General features: G+C 37.5%; 1 protein-coding gene across 2 annotated transcripts in view; it reads left to right on the top strand.

The window, feature by feature from the left end:
• Positions 1 to 96: 96 nt before the first annotated feature.
• usp54b (ubiquitin specific peptidase 54b) overlaps positions 97 to 19,772 on the top strand; it is a 144,371-nt gene continuing 124,695 nt past the window's right edge. For both annotated transcript variants that reach the window (XM_077200784.1, XM_077200787.1), the window contains exon 1: positions 97 to 216. The gene's annotated coding sequence lies outside the window, so the exon portion shown is untranslated. The remainder of the gene's footprint in view (positions 217 to 19,772) is intronic.

The following is a 19,772-nucleotide window of genomic DNA, read 5'->3' on the forward strand; positions in this document are numbered from 1 at the left end:
GCAGATCGGTCCTCAATCCAAAGGGAAGCCTTTATCGCGAGAACTGCATATCAAGAGAACGTCGTTATCGCGAGATCTTCATGTATTGACTGCGGCGGCAGCAGCGCTGGATGGCGCTGGTGGAGATTTGGGAATGCGCGGTCATGCTTCCCGGGTTGAGCTGAGCTGAGCTCGGACAGGACGCTAGACTGACTGCATCTGTGTGCGAGCTGTAAGGTGAGTAAGCACTCTTTAAACTTAATTAACGCTGCTCTTCTCGAGCGAAATTGGATATATGTGCAAATCCGAACATTTAAACATCCATACTGTGTAGCCTAAGTGTAACTTGAATTCCAGCAAGCTTGCATTCCAGATGTGTAATGTGATGGGGAATTTGCTTAACATCAGCGCGTGCGGATGCGTCTCCCTGTCTGAAGTCAAGGATGCTCTGAGCTGGGAGTCTAGGACCATTTAAAACATTGTCACCTTTTTAGTGACATATCTATCACTAACGTTGCATGTGGCGTGTTCATACTCGGCATCTTCAGTCTGCAGAATGATTCAGACTGGCAGTACACATGTAATACTTTATTTGACAGTTCTTTGCTTTTTAAGCGCTTGTTCAGTAATTCATGCATGATTGTCGAAGTTCATTTTTATAGGTTTTTATTGTCATTTCAAGCTTTTACTTTGTCTTCTTTAGTTATGTGTTGATAGATCTCAAATGATTTTATCCTGCAGTTGCATTGACTCACTGAAGTGGACAGCACATGGTCGATAGCCTATTGATTTAGTTTTGTGGTTGCGTTTAAGTGATTAAAGGGACAGTTAATCTAAAAATGAAAATGCTGTCATCATTTACTCACCCTGATGTTGTTGCAAACTCCTTTGATTTTCTTTCTTCTGTCGAGCACAAAAGGAAATGTAAGGCAAAATAACAATCTGTATGGAAAAAGATTCAACAGGAGTGCAATTCTGCCTTACACCTTCTTCTGTTTCCAAGGAAGAAAAAAAGTAATACAGGTTTTGAACAGCATAAGTAAATGATGGAACAATTCAAATTTCTTGGGGTGAACTATCCCTTTAAATTAATCTCATCCCTGCATAAGTGCAGTGGACCTATTAGACAGCCTTTTTGGGAATCATAAGCATGTGCAGTAGGGCTGCACGATTCATGCTAAAATGTGAATCACGATTTTTCTCCGAGGGAATTGAGATCACGATTCTCTTACACGATTCTCATTTTTTCAGCCAAAATTTACTGCACTCCAATAACAAAAAATAACAAAACAAAAAAAACAACAACAAAAAACACATGACATTCAGTATAATAAAGTGCCGGAGTAACAAAAAATGGTCTTTGTCTATTTCTTTGTTTTATAATATAACTTTGTTTTTCATTTATTAAAGCTCACTTAAAGTTTTTCGATAGCTACATTAAAAACTAATAGCCTAACTGATAAATTTAACTCATTATTTAAAAGAAGTGAACCGTCATTAATAAAATAAGAACAAATACACAAATTACAAGCAGAGTTGAATACTAAATAACAAAGTTTACAAAGTCTAACAGTAGTATTCAGGTACAGACATTAAGCCTAAATGTAAAATAACACTATTTGTTCACTGTATAAATTAAATATAGTTTCATCTTTGTTAAAGCTGTATTTTGTTGTTTTATTAATATCAATAACACAGAAAACAGTGTATATATATATATATATATATATATATATATATATATATATATATATATATATATATATATATATATATATATATATATATATATATATACATTATTGAGTGTGCTGAGTGTGCGCTGTCACTTTAAGACCGACTGCACAGATTGGGAAAAAAATGCTAAACATCCATTTCTTTCTCAACTGTTCACTTATGACATAAACGAGAGAATAGTTGTTGAGACGTCCATTTAGACAGGTATTTTGATAATTTTGTGTTTATATGTCCGTTCAAGGGCAGGGAAACGCGAAAGAGGAACCAATTCTGTATTCGAGCGCTGTCTGACACGCGCCTCTCTCTCTCTGCTTCGAGTGTGTGTGGCTGGGGGCTGTGCGCACAGATAACGCGCGAGTCCCGGTTTTCGTCTCTTCTCCTGCGATTAAAATTGTTTGAATGTGTAAATTGGCAACACAATACACGTCCAAATAACAAACTTTCACTCTATGATGGTTATATTTAGCAGTTAATCAGCGAATCACATGCGTGCCGAACCGCAGAAACGAAGTGCGATCCATTTCACCCTTAGCGCGTTATCTCGTTGAATATCATTGGCAGAATCGTAGAAATGCAGGATTAAGATCGCATGGGGGGTTGAATCGAGATGGCGATCTTTTAACGATTAATCGTGCAGCCCTAATGTGCAGTATTCAAGAGGACAAATTCAGCTGACTCAGAATACACTTTTGAGACACCGGTGTCGGCCAGCACATGTTCCATTACAAATGGTGCAGAAGAACAAGTGGACCAGGTTTTCCGTTCAGTTGCAACATTAGTTTATTGTGTTATTTTCCCTTTCTTTTAATGCTGTCCTGGTTTAACTGCATAAATCTTGTGAGATTATGAAATTCCAGAGAATGTTATTCTGTAAATGATCATTTTGTTTAATTTACTAAATCCCTTCTCCTCATAACATGCCCATTATCAGAGCACTTTTAAGTTCAGGGTAGGGTTGATTTCCTGTGATTTTTTTAGATGAAATGCAGTAAAAATTGCTTGGTCTTTTTGTGTGAATCGCTGTGATATACATTGGTTTGTTTTGTAATGTTCCAGTTACACATGTTGCATGCACCATATGAACTGTGAGATCAGCAGTGATGTCTGATTTCAGATTTAAAGTTGACCATAATGTTACTATTTTGAGATTAATAATCTCCATTGATGCCGAATGAAAATTAAATAATTTCCAGTACCTTTCGTTTCTGTTTGTTTGCAAGTTACCCATTTTAAATGTGTGTAATTTTGTCAATGACGGCCATCCCCGAGAAGAGCTTCTCAGGCCCATTAAGGGGCCCCTGTGCTTCTATGCACCACATGAGTGGCCCTCATGGGTGTCATCAGTCAACAGGCGCTCCGCACTCCACGGAGAGAGAAGCGTGTGCGGCGTGTTGGTAAAAGCCTGTGAAAATGAAATGAGGGACTCACTGTGGTGGTGTAACCTTTCTGATTTCATCATGCGGCTCAGGTTGTAGTTCTTACACAATGTGATTTTAAAGCTGTTTTAAACCCTCTCTCTGAGAACGTCACACCAAGCTTTTACAGCTGGGGGCGGGGGTTTGGAAAAGATTGGATTTTTATCAGCTTGTGCGATTATATTTCTTCTCTGAGGCTGAGTTGAAATGCTGGTTGGTGTTTGGCTTGGTTGTTAATAGGAGAAGTGTACAGGTTGGTCATAGAGACGCTTTGAGATTGTCCTCACGATTGTAATATGTAGTGCTGTAGTTCATCTCGTAGTACTTCAACAAATCATTAAATGCTGGATAAAACTGAATATATATATATATATATATATATATATATATATATATATATATATATATATATATTATTGAAATACTGTCTTGTGTACTAAATGTACTTATGTAAGATGTATGCTAGTTCAAGTTTTTAAAATGACCTAAACTTTTTAGAGGAAACATTTAAACAATAATCATTAAAAAAACATATATTAATTCATAAGAATAAAAATATATAAATAAAATAACTTACTATATAAATACATCTATAAACAGTTTTTTAGTCTGATTAATTTCAGGAGATGCTCTTGAATTTGCATTCCCATTTCTCCATGCTTGCTTTATATGCATGCCATTATCATTCCCTTCTTTCATAAGGCATATACTCAGTGTCAAAGTGAGAAAAACAGCACTAAATCTAGACAGGGTTGGAGATGAGATAGTGAAAGTGTGATGGTGACAGCGTCTTGAGTGCTCTATCTTTCTGTTTTATTTTTCCTCCGCGTGTCCTTGACACCTTGCATTCTCTCTACCTTTGTTTACTAATGACACATTTTGCTTGAAATGTTGTGATGCCAATGAATTTAATTGCAAAATAGTGCTGGGGGGGTATAGTCCTGTCACTATAACTGCTTTTTGTTGGGCAGTATAGATTGTCCCAGAAATCATTGCAATTAAACAATATTGTCACTTTAAGACCATTTTATTCCACTGAATATAACGGCATAATAATTTAAGTAGCCCTACACACTTTCAAGTGACAATGATCTTCATTTTTAAGAATATTTAGATACTGGAATTGAAGTGTCAAAAATGTTATGTCCTAATGGTTGGGTACTATTGCTGCTGAAAAACACCAAACCCTACTTAGCAGTCAGATGTCCATATGAACAAAGGCCAGATGCCTCAACAGGCCATATCTGCTGCTAAATATAATTTTCTATACGCATGATTTTTTCATGAAGTGCCACGTGTGTATAAAGTCACGTCATGCATGGGATGCTGCAAAAGGTGCAAACACAACGAACAAACATGTCCGTCTAGCGCACGTTTACATAGAAAATCAATGGAAAAACAGCGCAGTGGCATGCAAAAGTGTGTTCTCTGTGAAAAAAAGTAATCAAATATACAGTATAATAACACCGCATAGTCTTCACTCTATAGATAAAATATGGATTTAAAATATTAAAGTTATAAAATATTAAAGTTATAAAAGTTATTTAGTCAATTTGTTGATTGATGACACAGACAGCAGCAGGAATATTAGGCTGCTGCCACTTTAAGTAACGAATGCGCTTGAAAACCGAAATAATTTCTCTTTTGGGTCTGTTTGCTACGGTGGCCGAGAGGTGCAAAACAAATCACAATTATAAAAACAAAAAATTCAGAAAACACAACGACAATTCAGAAAACAAAATAAAAATTCAGAAAACACAATAACAATTCAGAAAACCCAACGACATTTCATAGAAAACGGAAAAGGTTGGTACATTTTGAGAATGGCAAACTTGTCTCTGATTGGACGAGACACCTGTCAATCAAGCTTTACAGGAAGTAAGAAATTTGTGATCAAAATTGAACACACACATTAAACATTACTTTGAAGAAGGACATTCATATGCCGTGATTGTGGACATGCTGGCGACATACCACGACATTAAAATGAGCTTGTGCTCAAATGGCTTCAGTTGATCGCACCCATCAACATGCCAAAGATTGTTCGGTCCCATGGAGTGATATGCAGACATCCCAAGTCTCCCGGAAGTTCCCCGCATATTGATAGCGGCTCCCTGATGCCCGCAAATTAGTTAAACACTCGGAGCTCTAGAGAATCTACAACTCGCGAGCTCCAAACCGTGTAGCGCACGGCAGAGAGGTAGAGACAGAGAGCGAGAGACCTTGCGTGTGTGTGCGCCTCACGAAGCGCATTTAAATATTTTCAGGGCCGGCGCTAGCTATTTAGGTGCCCTAAGCACAAATGATTGGTGGTGCCACCAATATATATATATATAAATACACATTTGCATGTATGTATTTAAGAAATATTTGTTATTTATATATAAAATATTTAAATGTATATATAATATAAATTATATATAAATATATACAGTATATACATGCAAATATTTCTTAAATATATACGTGTATATGTGTGTGTATTTATATATACACAAAATGATTATACACAGTACACACACATATATCATGTAGACACAAACTTTTATTTTGGATGCGATTAATCTTTTCCTAGCCCTAATAATTTGACAACTCTGTGAATATGAAAATATACAAACACTGAGATTGTGTTTTTTTTTTCTAATTGCAGTTTCACCCTTGGGCCTTGGCCTATGAACCTCTTGAAAATGACCGCATTAACCGCATAGAACAACAACGAAAAAACGTATCTAAGCGGTCTTCCTTTTCTTCTCAAACAAACTAACTGCATCTTAAACAGCCCAAGTTTCAAAATTTCCCGGGGGAGAAACCGGACCCCCGTTAAAATAAAATATTCAACATGCAGGGCTAAAAAAGCCTGCCCCCGGATCATTTGCACTACTAGCGACGCCCCCCTGGACATGCATACGCAACGCAAGGGCGCCCGCGCTACAAAACTAACATTTTTATTTAAAACATTGTCTTACCTGCAAGCGACGCGCAAGTATCATCCCGCTGTCTCTTCTTTTTCCTTTTTCCGCCCCGACTCTTGGTGCCTTTTCGAGGCCATGTCTGAGGTCGGTGTCTGCCACATTTGACACTGATTGAGGCATAATCGAACAGACCACTGGGAGGTGGGGAAGGGGGGGCACCAGAGGGAGACTGGCACAGGAGATTCACCTTTTTCTCGACTAATTTGGTCTAGGCCTATATTACTTTTGTATTGCTTTTGTATATTAACATGCTTTAGACATATTTTATTTGTTATTTATACTAGTAGCCTATTGTGATGATTTTTCACGACCCAGATTTTTTGGTGCCCCCCCAAGCTCTTGGTGCCCTACGCGCAGTGCGTGTGCGGAGCGCCGGCCCTGAATATTTTTTAGTAATCTTGTAAATAGTTTTAATATCGTGGTACTTCGCCAGCATGTCCACAATCACGGCATATGAATGTGCTTCTTCAAAGTAATGTTTAATGTGTTCCATTTTCGCATTTAGCAAAACAAAGTTGATCACAAATTTCTTAATTCCTGTAAAGCTTGATTGACAGGTGTCTCGTCCAATCAGCGACAAGTTTGCCATTCTCAAAATGTACTTACCTTTTCCGTTTTCTTTGAAATGTCGTTGTGTTTTCTGAATTGTTATTGTGTTTTCTGAATTGTTATTGTGTTTTCTGAATTGTTATTTTGTTTTCTGAATTGTCCTGTTGTTTTCTGAATTGTTATTTTGTTTTTATAATTGTGATTTGTTTTGCACCTCTCGGCCACCGTAGAAACTAGCAAAAAACACTTGCATTGAGCCTGGCGTCACATAGCGCCGGGTGAATGACGGGGCCCTGTAAGTTCATGTGAAGAACTGAAAGTTCATTTGGATGTTCGTTGTTCATCAAATTTTCATTGCTGGAAAAACCCTGTTAAAAATGGGGAAAAGGCCATTAATCACTGCTATTACATTACCTTTTCCATTACGTATTATCATTATTTTGTTACTGCATTAAAAATATGTTGAAGCTTAAATGCTACTTTTCAAAAATACATTAATTTAAATACATTTTCAGGTAGTGATGGCATTATAAAACTAAAGAGTATGTCCGTATAGCGCTATCACTATCATGTGCTGTGTGCAAATTTGACAAATAGACTAGAATCGGTTATGGCCAAATGTGAGCATGAAGCAGTTCAGGGAAGAGTTTTAATGCATTGTCAGGAGGGGCCGTTTCAGAAACAATGGGAGCCACCTCTTCACAAGACATGTAATTGAACCAGTGTCGACGAGAGCTAAATTACTTTGGTTATATTCATGAAGTAATTATGGTGTTCTCATAGTTTGCCATGACGTGCTTGCAATGAACTTGGGTCTTCCCCATTGTCGGCTATGACTATTTGAAGCTACACATAACCCACTTACTGGGAAACCACATTCTGCCTCCTGTATTAAGTTTTGAGAGAGAGAGAGAGAGCGCAAGCGAGAGAAAGGGACAAGATGAGAACTCTCACACATGACTGTGTTGTGTTGTGTAAGATGTGTCCTCATAGTGCTCATCATCTCTCTCTCTTGTTGAGCCTGGGGTGGATCATGTTTTTACCACAGTGACTTGACTGGATGTGGTTCGGATACTAACCATAAGCCCCATGAGCTTTAGCAATTTGTATCTATTAGGGTACATAAATGAATATCGGTCTACTTAGCCGGTTAGTGTTTATCTCCACACTTTGTCAGTTCCAAATTTTACAGACAGCTTTATCAGTACCAATATGTGCATGGGCAAAAATGTAACAACCGTAGCTTTATTAGCTAACATTCACTAGGATTAGTTAATGCAGTAAAAAATATTGCCCACTGTAAGTTTGTTAGCTAACACAATATCAATGAATGACAGTATTGCAAAGTGTTGACGATTTTTAAAATGTATTTTTAATTCATGGTTACACTTTATTTCAAGGTGTCCTTGTTCAAGTGTAATTATACATTTAATAATAAGTAATATTACATTTTTTTTAGTCTTCTCTCATGAAATTTGGTCGCATATGTGAGTGATTTACTCGCATTGCAGAGGGTTGTCCTATTTCTTTTTTTCAGACTATATTAATTATTTAATTCTGCAAGCTTATTTTTACCTGTTTTTACATACATTTACCCCCCCATTCCACACAAGGCTTAAGCTAGTCCTAGTCAAAAATGCATGTTTAAGCTGTTTTAACTGAAAGCAACTTGCACTGAATGTCTTAAAAAATTTTCATGCCATTGTTTCGTCTCAAGATACAAACCAGTTATGTTTTTTTCTAAGGCATACTGAAACTGGGCCTTAGATATTTAGAAATAAGCCAAAAGTGCCCAAGATTACCCAAAAGGGCACAGTACACAAAATGACCAAAATAGCCATCCCTGGCTAGTATCCACTGCAGAGAGTCTTCATTTGAGGCTTCTTCTCACTGCACCTGGAGTGATTTTCTGTGGAGCTGAGCAGAGATGCAGTGAGCTCAATGAGAGGTGATGTTGAATGTGTCATTCTGCTGAAGGTGTAGATGCCACCCGCTGAGACTGCCTTTCTAATGACTCTCTCACTATCACTTGCGTTGACATGGTAACCTGTGTCACTTCAGGGGGTGCGACCTCCCCACTCAATCCATATTCTTTTCCTCATGGGCAGATGCTGATGGCTTCAAGACACTCATGTTCACTGCAGATGAGCTATGGCCAAATTGGATGCCGTCATCATATCACAGCGCAATATATGATGTTGTACCGAAGTTCAGAGCAAGTCTCCTGTCTGATAATTGCATGGGCTGTACAGAGTGTGCGACCGCACAGGGCCGGCTCGTGCCTCTACAGGGACTTGTTTGAAAATACAGTGACAACTGACTTGATGATGTTGAGCCAATAAAAAGTTCATGTTTTTGTCCTTGGAAAGACTTTAATAGCTAAAAGTCATAGCTGACAGCGAGACTTTGCGTTTTATGATGCTGTATTCTCATTGTTAAAAACGTATTAGCAGTTGAACTCAAAATTGCTGTGCGTATGATCGTGATTCATACGCATGCATGTTAGTGAGCACGGCATTGCATATCAAGTTCACAGAGAGCTTTACTCAGTCCATTTTAAATTCTTATTTTGTCTGCCTTATTTTGATATGGGTCAAACCATAGATATTACCTGAAAATTCCTAGTGAATACACTACACATCTGCACTCATTCAAAGACTTGCATTTATTGCACGGACGGAGAAAGAACATAATGCAAGTGTCTAAAATTGATATGCAATGGAAGAATGGAAGTTTACCCTCTTCAACTTAATGCTGTTAAACTGAATATGAAGCAAAGAAAACTTTTTGCTGAAATATCCACAACATTAACAACATATATAAGCACACGTTTTATCTGTCGATGTCTGGCTCTGGATGTAGGCTGTTTGCCTGTGTGAATTCACAGATCCCGCAATATCAAAATGAGCCATATTTGGAGCATATTTAAATAAATGCTTTGTTTATAATGAGCAGGACGTTTAAGTAATGAAACTTGCAGGATGTTTTAATGATTCTTATGTCAAAAGATCATCAAATTCGATTTCTCATGTCCTGCCCCATTTAATGATTGATAGCCAGGTGAATAGACTATACGTATCAAGCAATTCTGGCTGACACTGATAGGCCAGTAATTATTTTCATGTTACGGCCAATAACCGATAAATGTCAGAAATACTATGGGGCCTCAATAAATGAAAAATAAAATACTAAAAAAAAAAATCAATCTTTTTAAATGCTACAACATATAATGTAAGTTGTGCAGTTTAAAAATGGATATTCATTTTGAGATTTGCTAAAAATGTAAGTGTTCAAATTATTATTCTATTAAAATACATTTTAATATATCATGTACTGTATATATTAAAATATATGAATACATACTTATATATTTTAATAATTTAAATATATATTTAAATTATAAATGTAGTATTAAGTTATTTGTTTCTAAATATTCATTTGAATGAATATTGAAAAGAACTTTTACATTCTGTACAGAATGAACTTATTGTCCTTTTTGCCTGAGACGAACTGTAATTCCCTCTTGGTAAAGTCTTATTAACCAATTCGGTTTGTCAGAATGAGCTAGCTCAGCGCATGACTCATCAGTTTGATCAGGCATTCCTAAAGAAAAGGGAGGTCTGAAGATGATGAAGTCATTGGAAACTGAAGGATCACACATTTTCCCTAGTGTGTGTCACTGATGGCATTATGTGTGAAGTTAATTGTCTTAATTTCTCTCCTTATGCAGTTTTTAAGCTGAATCAGAGTGCAGTCAGCTATTCGCTGGTCTTCTTTCTGCTCCAGTGAGCATTTTATTAGAGCGTCTCTTTTTTCCTACATCTCCTTCGTATGCGCTGTGGATGGTGGGCTCCCCTGTGAAGTCAGTGAGGGTCAATGGTCATGTTACTGTGTGCGCACCGCTTCGGTTGGCAACATCTCGCTAATGGGCAAAATGCATGAAGAGAGGAAAATTACACAGAGGGAACATTTGCACTTTAATGAATTTCTTCTCATTCTGTGCATGGCATGAGTAGAGTATTGATTCAGTGCAGGTGGGATGTATGAACTCACAGAAACAGCAAACATATTGACTGGATCACTTTAGACAAAATCAATCTGTGTTAAATGACAAGAAAATGAGCAATGTGCCAGACGGGGCACAAAGTGAACGCAAAATGTAGCCAATATGATCTCCTTTTTAAATGTTATCATCAGCTACACAGTTGGATGCTGGGAAATGATACCGTTGATTTAAAAAAAAAAATAATTCCAGTTATTCTTTAATGTCAATGTGTCTTTGTTTTTTCTAAATGCATGTTCCTGGTCTTTTGTGATTTTAAAAAAAAAAGTTAGTTTTTGTAATATTTCATGACAAATTTAGATTTTTTTTAATGTTTAACATCAATTTCAGTATTGATTATAATAATAATTCGTTACATTTATATAGCGCTTTTCTGGGCACTCAAAGCGCTTTACATAAAAGGGGGGAATCTCCAAAACCATCCACCTGGATGATGCGACGGCAGCCATATTGCGCCAGAATGCCCACCACATACCCGCTTATTACCGTGATGAAGCCAATCAATATATGGGGATGATTAGGAGGCCATGATGGACAGAGGCCAATGGGCAAATGATTGCCCATAATGATTGACATTAGATATTTCATTGATTGCCTTTACTATCTTTTAAGTTATGTAATCTTTAAAAACACTAATAATTAAATTACACTTTTAATCTTTAGCAGATTTCAAAATGAATATCCATTTTACATAATGTAAATTACGATGTTGCTTTGATGCCAAAATCCATTTGTGGCATTTAAAATAATTGATTTTAGTTTTTAATGTTAACAAATAGGAAATGTGTGAATTAATAGTAAATTAATTAACAAAATAAGATTTTTAATATTAACCGTAACATGAAAATAATCAACTTATCTGTATCAGACAGAATTGTATTATCTCTGCATTCATAACCTTACTGTTGAAAGCACCATGCTCTGTGGTTTGAGATAAATGAAAGTTAAATTTGCTAATAGAGATGCAGCCTACATGTTTTTTTTCTTTCATCTGCCTCTTTTCACTCTGAAATGATTCACAATGCAAAAAAAATAAGTTGCGAACAGCTTTTTACACTGACTTTAGATAAAAACAAGCTCAAAGAAAGTAAAACCACCTGAATAATGTCACATTTTCATGTCATTTTATTTTTGGTTTAGTTGAATTCTGTCTTGAAACGGCATGATAAGGCCGTGCCCTTGAGAACTTCTTGCTGTTCAAGTCACTGATTCTATTGAACTCAGATGGTGTTGCCTTTGGACACAAACATATTGTACTCGTAATCAGAATCATAGCAACTGTGATGGTATGAATATTGTTGGAAGAGATTAGCACAATTGGAGGCTTACGACAACAGCTGAACAAACACGTACTAGGATAGGGCCTGTCAGAATGACCAACAATCTTAAAGTACACGTCACCTCTCTTCACCCCTGCTAACACGTGATGCCCAGGAGAGAAACCCCCCCACACACACACACGTGAATGGCTGTACAGAGGAATATTGAACCATTCAATTTAAAAGATTTTTGGTGATTTGCAGTATAACTGTCGAGGGGAAAGCTGAAATGACTGAATACCTTTACTAATGCTTGTTTGTTTATGTCACCTTTTGCTTCACAATTTTCTGTTTTGCACTTTACTGAGCAAAATATACTAAAACACTTTTTTTCGTAACATTTTTAGTGTTTTTTAATGAATTCTCCAAAATAAATCTGTGCTAATGGATATCAGTACAGAAAACACTGGCTTGTGGTATGCATCACACATCTGAAGTGTGTGTACCACCATCTGTGGGACCAATGTGAAATGGAGGCATGGAGTAGACAATAAATGATCTGTTGTGTTGCATGAGCTGGTTTTTCTGCAAAACAAGCAATAGAAAGAGACGGCAAGAAGTTCAGAAAGTGCTGGCTGGCGCAGAGCTGTGGAAGCGTGCATGAGGTGATGGCAGCGTGCCGGGCAGGAAGAGGAGATGAATTTGGCAAGCCAGAGGAGTTATTGGAGGGAGGTGTAGATATGCAGAGAGGGGAGTTCTGCTAGTGTGGCAGGACAGTGTAAAATGAAGGATCATGAAGTAAAATGCATGCAACACTTGATCTGGGATCTGCATTTCACAGCGTCACAGGGTCACTTTTGTAATAATAATAATAATTATCATTATTATATTTTAGTATACACACATCTGTTCATTCTGGTTCTTGAATCTGATTGGCTGAGAGCCTTTTCCAGCCATGTGATATTCTACTAGTATCACCACGGGAACCGTTTCACCGTTTCTATCACTCCGCTTGCGGCATTTTGAGACCGGGATAGCTGCAGGTTGGAGTACAGGTTGGCCGTGCCGAAAGGAGGCGAGCCAAAATTCTACAGAAACAGAAACCCTAACCCTAGCCCACACCATTTGGCACACCCCAACCTTTCATCATGCCCATTACTCCAACCTGCAGATACCCACACTTGGAGATTTCACGCAGCGTGTGTCATGGTGGACGAGCAAACCACCATATTTTACAAATACTGATGTTGTTGTGTCACGGAATATAGTTTTAAGAGATTTTAGGCAAGAATTTAGTTATTTAGAACGTAAATATTCGACTTATATAAACAGTGCCTATTTGACAAATTGTTTAGACGTTTTCGTAGATGTGAGCTCCAGGCTGACAGTGGTCGTTCAGAGCTCATGTACCTGCAGAGAACAGCTTTATCTTTCGGGAATTTGCGGCTAGGCTCTTACATAGGTAGTGGTTAAACATGAGGTAGAATAATTTTGGGAATAACAAACGGGCAATCTTTGGTCTTATTAATCTATTACTATTACTATTCCAGTGCAAATCGGTTTGGCTAAGGGCAAAGATAAGTTTCATAACTGTATTTTTTTATTTTTTTTTATTTCCTATTGTAGTTTCCAAACTTCTTATACTTTTATAATGGGTAATATTATTTATTTTAATAACATTTTATTTAAATAACATGCCATATTTTTGGTATTGAGAAAGGGTATTCGAGGGCAGAAAAAGCAAAGACTGTCTTTATGAGTGAGTCAATAGCAAAGCCTTTTATATTGAAAGGGACTGAAATAAGCTTGTAAACAAGGACATTGTTTTTACTTTAAACACCTTATAAGAAAAAACTTACAAATGCATTGACTAGCGCTGTCATGGGAAATCCCCTAAACTGTTAAAAGCACAAAGATATTGCTTTCCTCATCAGACATTCAAACTGATTTGTGATTATGAATATAAGATTGACCTGAAGAATATCAACTAGATGCAGACAATACACTCGCTTAGTCGATCTCTCTCATAATACACCACATTGCTACAGGTAGTTCTAAAGTGACGTTTTAGAATTAGTAACGGAGGCTTGGGCTCAACTGTTTAACTGCCAACCTGAGATTTAAATCCGTGGCTAAGGGTTTTTAAAGACACTCTGTTGTTGTTTCTTATTTATTTACACACTTGTGCCGTCGAACTGTTGTATAAAACGTAATATCTCACTCGTAGCCGTGCGATTTGGCTCTTCATCAGCATGGCTGTGATTTTAAAAAAACTTTATATTCATTAAAATAAATTTCCACAAAAATCGTATCCATAACTGTTTTCAACATTGATAGTAATAAGAAATGCTTATTGAGCGCCAAGTCAGCATATTATAATGATTTCTGAAGGATCATGTGATGCTGAAAACTGGAGTAATGACTGCTGAAAATTCAACTATAACTATTTTTAATATCAACGTATTAATTATAATGAATTTATTATATATCAATTATTATTATTAAGAGTTATTTAAATTGTAATAATATTTCACACTCTGAATGTTTTAGTGTATTTTTGATCAAATAAATGCAGCCTTGGTGCAGCATAAGAGACTTAGAGAACACTAACGAATCTTACCGGCCCCTTAAATGGAGTGCACTGTTCAGTATATAATGTCATATAATATAGTGTAATAATATTTTTGCTTTTGTTTATGTGTGTGTGTGTGTGTGTGTGTGTGTGTGTGTGTGTGTGTGTGTGTGTGTGTGTGTGTGTGTGAATGAAGCTGTATGTCTGTAAAGCTGTAAAGGCATTAGACAGGTCTTCATCTCATGGTTCTCTGATACGGGTCATCTGCTAAACATGCTTCAGCATTACCACAGGCCACCGCCACACTATGATGCACACAGCTCTGGAATGCCAGGCAGACTTGCGTGGCCTAGATATAAACTCATGGCTGAATTAGTGCTTTTGTTACATAAGAGAGGAGGAATTAAAAGCTAGTTGTTTCATCTTGGCCTAACCTTGGACTAAAGCGATACCAAGACCAATGTGTCCCATCAGGGAAATAAAGAGCACACAATGTGAAGGAACATTGTTCTTGTTTCATTTCTGTTATGTGTGTAATAATCCCTGTAGTGTGTTGAATTTACATTTACATGTCTGTTTGGGATTTAAAGGTCTTCTTTAGAGATTTTTGAGATGCACTTTTCACTGTGGTGTTTAGAGTAAAACATCCTTGGAGCATGGCTATCTTAATAAGACTGGACATGATATTCTCATCCTTGGTGCTGTCAGCGTAATATTTATGCTGTCTCTGTCTCTCTATTCCTCCCTCTTTCCCTCTCTGATTCTTTTGGTTTACTCTGACTATGTCTCATTCCAGTCTTCCTTAGTTTTCTTATGATGTGAATCAGTATATCATAAACACGATTTTGGGCGCTAGCAAGGGTCTTGATCCACTAAATATTGGGACACTGATGACTCAATTATCTGTGACATGATTACAAGGTCAGGCATTAAAACGTAGCATGTATTAATTAACAACACCGCTGTATATCACGTCGTCTTGCATCTTTGTTGTAGCTATTAACAAATAGAGTGCCATTATAAAACGTGCTTGTCAGTCAATTGTTAGGAAAATATATGTATTTGACAATATAATAAAAGCGAAGCTCAAAATACCTACAATATGGTTATTCATATTAGTTTGGATTGTTTGCTTTTTTGTGCAAATTTGACATTAAAGGGACACTATATATTAAATTTTTACTTTAAAATATACAAAAACAACTAAAACTTCCCGTGTCATTGCGTCATGGTGGAATCTCCAGAACCGTTAACGTTGCATAATGTACCTTTAAAGGGTAAGTTCGGCATTTTACAAGTAAAGCCCTGTTTTAAGATCGTTTCTGATGAAATCGAACGGTTAAGATTAAAATTTGGACACATGCTGCTGTCCCGAGAATTTTAGGTTTTTGTGTTAGCACCAACCCCATCCCCCCCCCCCCCCCCCACCTATACAATGGTTTGATAGGTGCATCGGAACAATCATTCATATAAACGTATTAAACTTTAGTTTACAAAGACGTGAAACTCACCGAGTGGTCTGGGGTGTTCACTGATATGCTCACTCAAAAATCGCTGCAAAAGATGCTTTCCAACAGGTGTTTTACCATTCGTTGTAAAACTGTGGACCTATTTTTCTAACACCTCAACACTGGACATTCTACCAAAATCTACGATAAAACCTGTTGGAAAGCATCTTTTGTAGCGATTTTTGGGTGAGCATATCAGTGAACACCCCAGACCACTCGGTGAGTTTCAGGTCTTTGTAAACTAAAGTTTAATGCGTTTATATGAATGATTGTTCCAATTCACCTATGAAACCATTGTATAGTGGGTGGGGGGTGCTAACACAAAAACCTAAAATTCTCGGGACAGCAGCATGTGTCCAAATTTTAATCTTAACCGTTCGATTTCATCAGAAACGATCTTAAAACAGGGCTTTACTTGTAAAACGCCGAACTTACCCTTTAACAAGGTGATGACATTGCCATTATATGGATATATTTAAGCGGATTTTCAGTAGACTGGAGTGAATTTTGACAGTGGGGGAAGTCCTTAAAATGTCACGTGACTGAAATACACCTTCTGACCTCATTGTTTATTTCAAAGTACTTAAAATCTAATATTTTTTTCTGTGTTTCACCATTACGCAGCAGCACAAGCAGTTCTCTATCTCAGTGCTCTTTTTCTTATCCTATCACAGGCATAGAGCTGAATGGCAGCTGACGGGTGACTGACAGCTACTGTGTGCTTGTATGAGCTGCGCTGCTGTCTGTGAAAATCATGTCAAGGGCGTTGCCTCTGCGTCCAAATGCATCAGCAATGACATGCTTGGCCATGGCCATGTATGATGGGGCAGAGCGGAGCATTGTAGGGCTGTGAGGGCTGGACTGGGTAGAGTTATTACAGACACGTTGTGGGGGAAGAGCACAGTCAGAGAGACCTTCTCCATCGGAGAATTACCAGTGCTCATTCTCACACCCCCGTCCCTACTCTGACCTTTCCCACTCTAATCCTGTCTGACATTTTGGGCACACGGCTGTGTGTAATTGAGGCAAAAAGGGAAAAGTGGGACATGAAATGCCAGCTGTTTTGAGTTTGACTGGTTCAGGCATATCCTGCTGATAAAACAGGTGTCTACTCACTCATTCAGCTTCCATTTCTTTGAAGAACTGAACATGGTGGTTTCGTTTATCTTATTAAAATAGAGCTTCTTTTGGGGCTCCTGACCCTGGTTTCCTGGCTTCCGTTCAGTGCCAGCTCTTGGGATCGCTGCCGCACTTTAATTGTCTAAATATCTTTTCTCCATGTTGAACGTTGTGTGTGGCCATTGTTTCATAATGGCAACTGTACATTTAAAGGAACACATACACATACATACAGTGCTGATCAGAATTATTTCCCCCCTTGGTAAATATGATCAAAGATGGTTATAAAAAATAAATCTGCATTGTTTATCCTTTTGATATTTTATAAATAAATAAAAAATTATTGAATTATTACTTTTATTGAAGTAAAAGAATTGAAATTGGGGGGAAAATCACATTATTGAATAATGTGTTTTTCTCCAAAACACGTTGGGAACAATTATTTGCCCCCTTTTTACTAAATACTTTTTGCAACCTCCTTTTTCCAAGAAAACAGCTCTGAGTCTTCTCCTATAATGCCTGATGAGTTTGGGGAACACCTGACAAGAGTGACAAGAGATCAGAGACCATTCCTCCATACAGAATCTCTCCAGATCCTTCGGTTTTCCCAGATCCATGTTGGCGCTTCTTCTCTTTATTATAAACAGAACCTACTTGACGCGCGAGAACAAGTCTCTTGCGGAAGCTCAAACATGCTGCGAAACACAAGAATGAACCTCATTGGTTTTCGCTGGTCAAGCGAACATTCTTGAGCTTCCATTTTTCCACAACTGTTGTGCACGTTGATGAAATTTTATATAAGCCTCATAAAAGCCTAAATTCAATCTGTTCATCATATAAAGTGTTCGTGTCTCTTCAGAAAACTTTGGACTAAACCGCTCAATTCATATGGATTAGTTTTACGATCACTTTATGACCTTTTTGAAGCATCAAAGTTTCAGTTGCATAGCTGTCAACGGAGGGATAGAAAGCTCCCAGATTTCATCAAAAAGATCTTCATTTGTGTTCCGAAGATGAACGCAAGTCTTAATGGTTTGGAACGACAAGAGGGTGAGTAATTAATGACAGAATTGCATTTTTTGGGTCAACTATCCCTTTATGTTTAATAAAATAAAAAATAATGAAATTTTGACACATTTTATAGCATTTTATTATAAATGTAATTTTAGATAGTTTAACAGCAATAATAAATACAATATTTTTTTAAAAGAGTAACTAAAAACATTAATTGACTAAATGTGCATAGGGAAAATGAGCATGTAATTATTGAATATCCAATATTATACCAATATAATTGTGCATCCCATTTTCCCTTTGTCATTAGATATCTTCCTTGGAAAGACAGCTTTGCCTTTTCACCTCATTCCATTTTAACACACAGGTCATGTATTCTGTAACGAATCCCACTGGAGGCAAATTGAAGTGAACCCAAATGCAGCTTTATATCCAAAATGTGATTAAACATAAAACAAAGGCATGAAAACTTTAAACTAAAACAGGAACAAGAATATGGACAGGGCTTCCAGACAGTGGTTACAACAATCAATACGAGACACAGGGCAAACATGAGGGCTTAAATACACAAGACTAACGACTAGACAAGGGACACCTGTGAACAATGAAATAATGAACCAATCAGACAAGGGAACACATGGCAGGATCTCATGACACGAACAAGGGATCACATGACATGCATGAAACAGGAACAAGGAACAAAACCCAAAACGTGACATATTGACACACATTATCTGCTGTCATGACCCTGGGAATTCCCAGAGTGCAGTTCTTTTTATCTATTTCCCAAAGCTTGTACATATTTAACGGCTAATTGTTCCCGTGGGTGCCCGGCAAAAGAGGGACATTGATGGATCAACCAACCAAAATGTTTTGGACTTCGTTTGTCTCCGCTAATGTAGCCATTAAATGATGTGTGCATGCGTATCGCACATTAAGACCCTGGCTGCTGGAAGGAGGCCAGAAACCAGCCGAATGGAGACAGCAGGTTGGGAGGGACGGGTGTTTGTCAGAGACAGTAAGAGAAATCAGGAGAGTGCTCCCAGAAGGGCATTCTGCAGTGCAGTGCTTGGTGATGGATGAAAGGAGTGTTTGGAGGGATAGATGGCCTCCTAAGATTTGGATTTGCTCCAAATACTCTCAGAAGATGCCTCTTGCTTGTGGTGCCTTACATTTTAACAGGAAATACAAATTAAATCTGTACATTCTTAAGGAGCTCAAAAAATCACTCGCTTATGCGAATAAATTTCACACTAGGTGACTAAATAATATCTGTAGATAGCCACTGGCTAATAGATTGTTAGATTTCACTTGCCAGTGATCGAGATAAAGGCTAAGACTAAGTTTAGCACAGATATCATGCATTTTCATTTGCCTACACTCGAACACTCTGACTGTGTTTGAGAGTTTCACTCTCCGAGTCTTTACAATGAAGCACACTATTCCTATTGATTTCAATGGAAGAGAGAGAGAGAGAGAGAGAGAGAGAGAGAGTCTTCTATTCTTTCTTGAGTAAGTAGCATTCTCATTGGTTAGTGCTCACCTATAACCGTCCACATTTTGATTTCAGCAAATCAGTTTTTCG

Source organism: Siphateles boraxobius, unplaced genomic scaffold, assembly GCF_051911475.1.
Source record: "Siphateles boraxobius isolate OS27281-9 unplaced genomic scaffold, OSU_SipBor_1 46, whole genome shotgun sequence".
Taxonomy (NCBI): domain Eukaryota; kingdom Metazoa; phylum Chordata; class Actinopteri; order Cypriniformes; family Leuciscidae; genus Siphateles; species Siphateles boraxobius.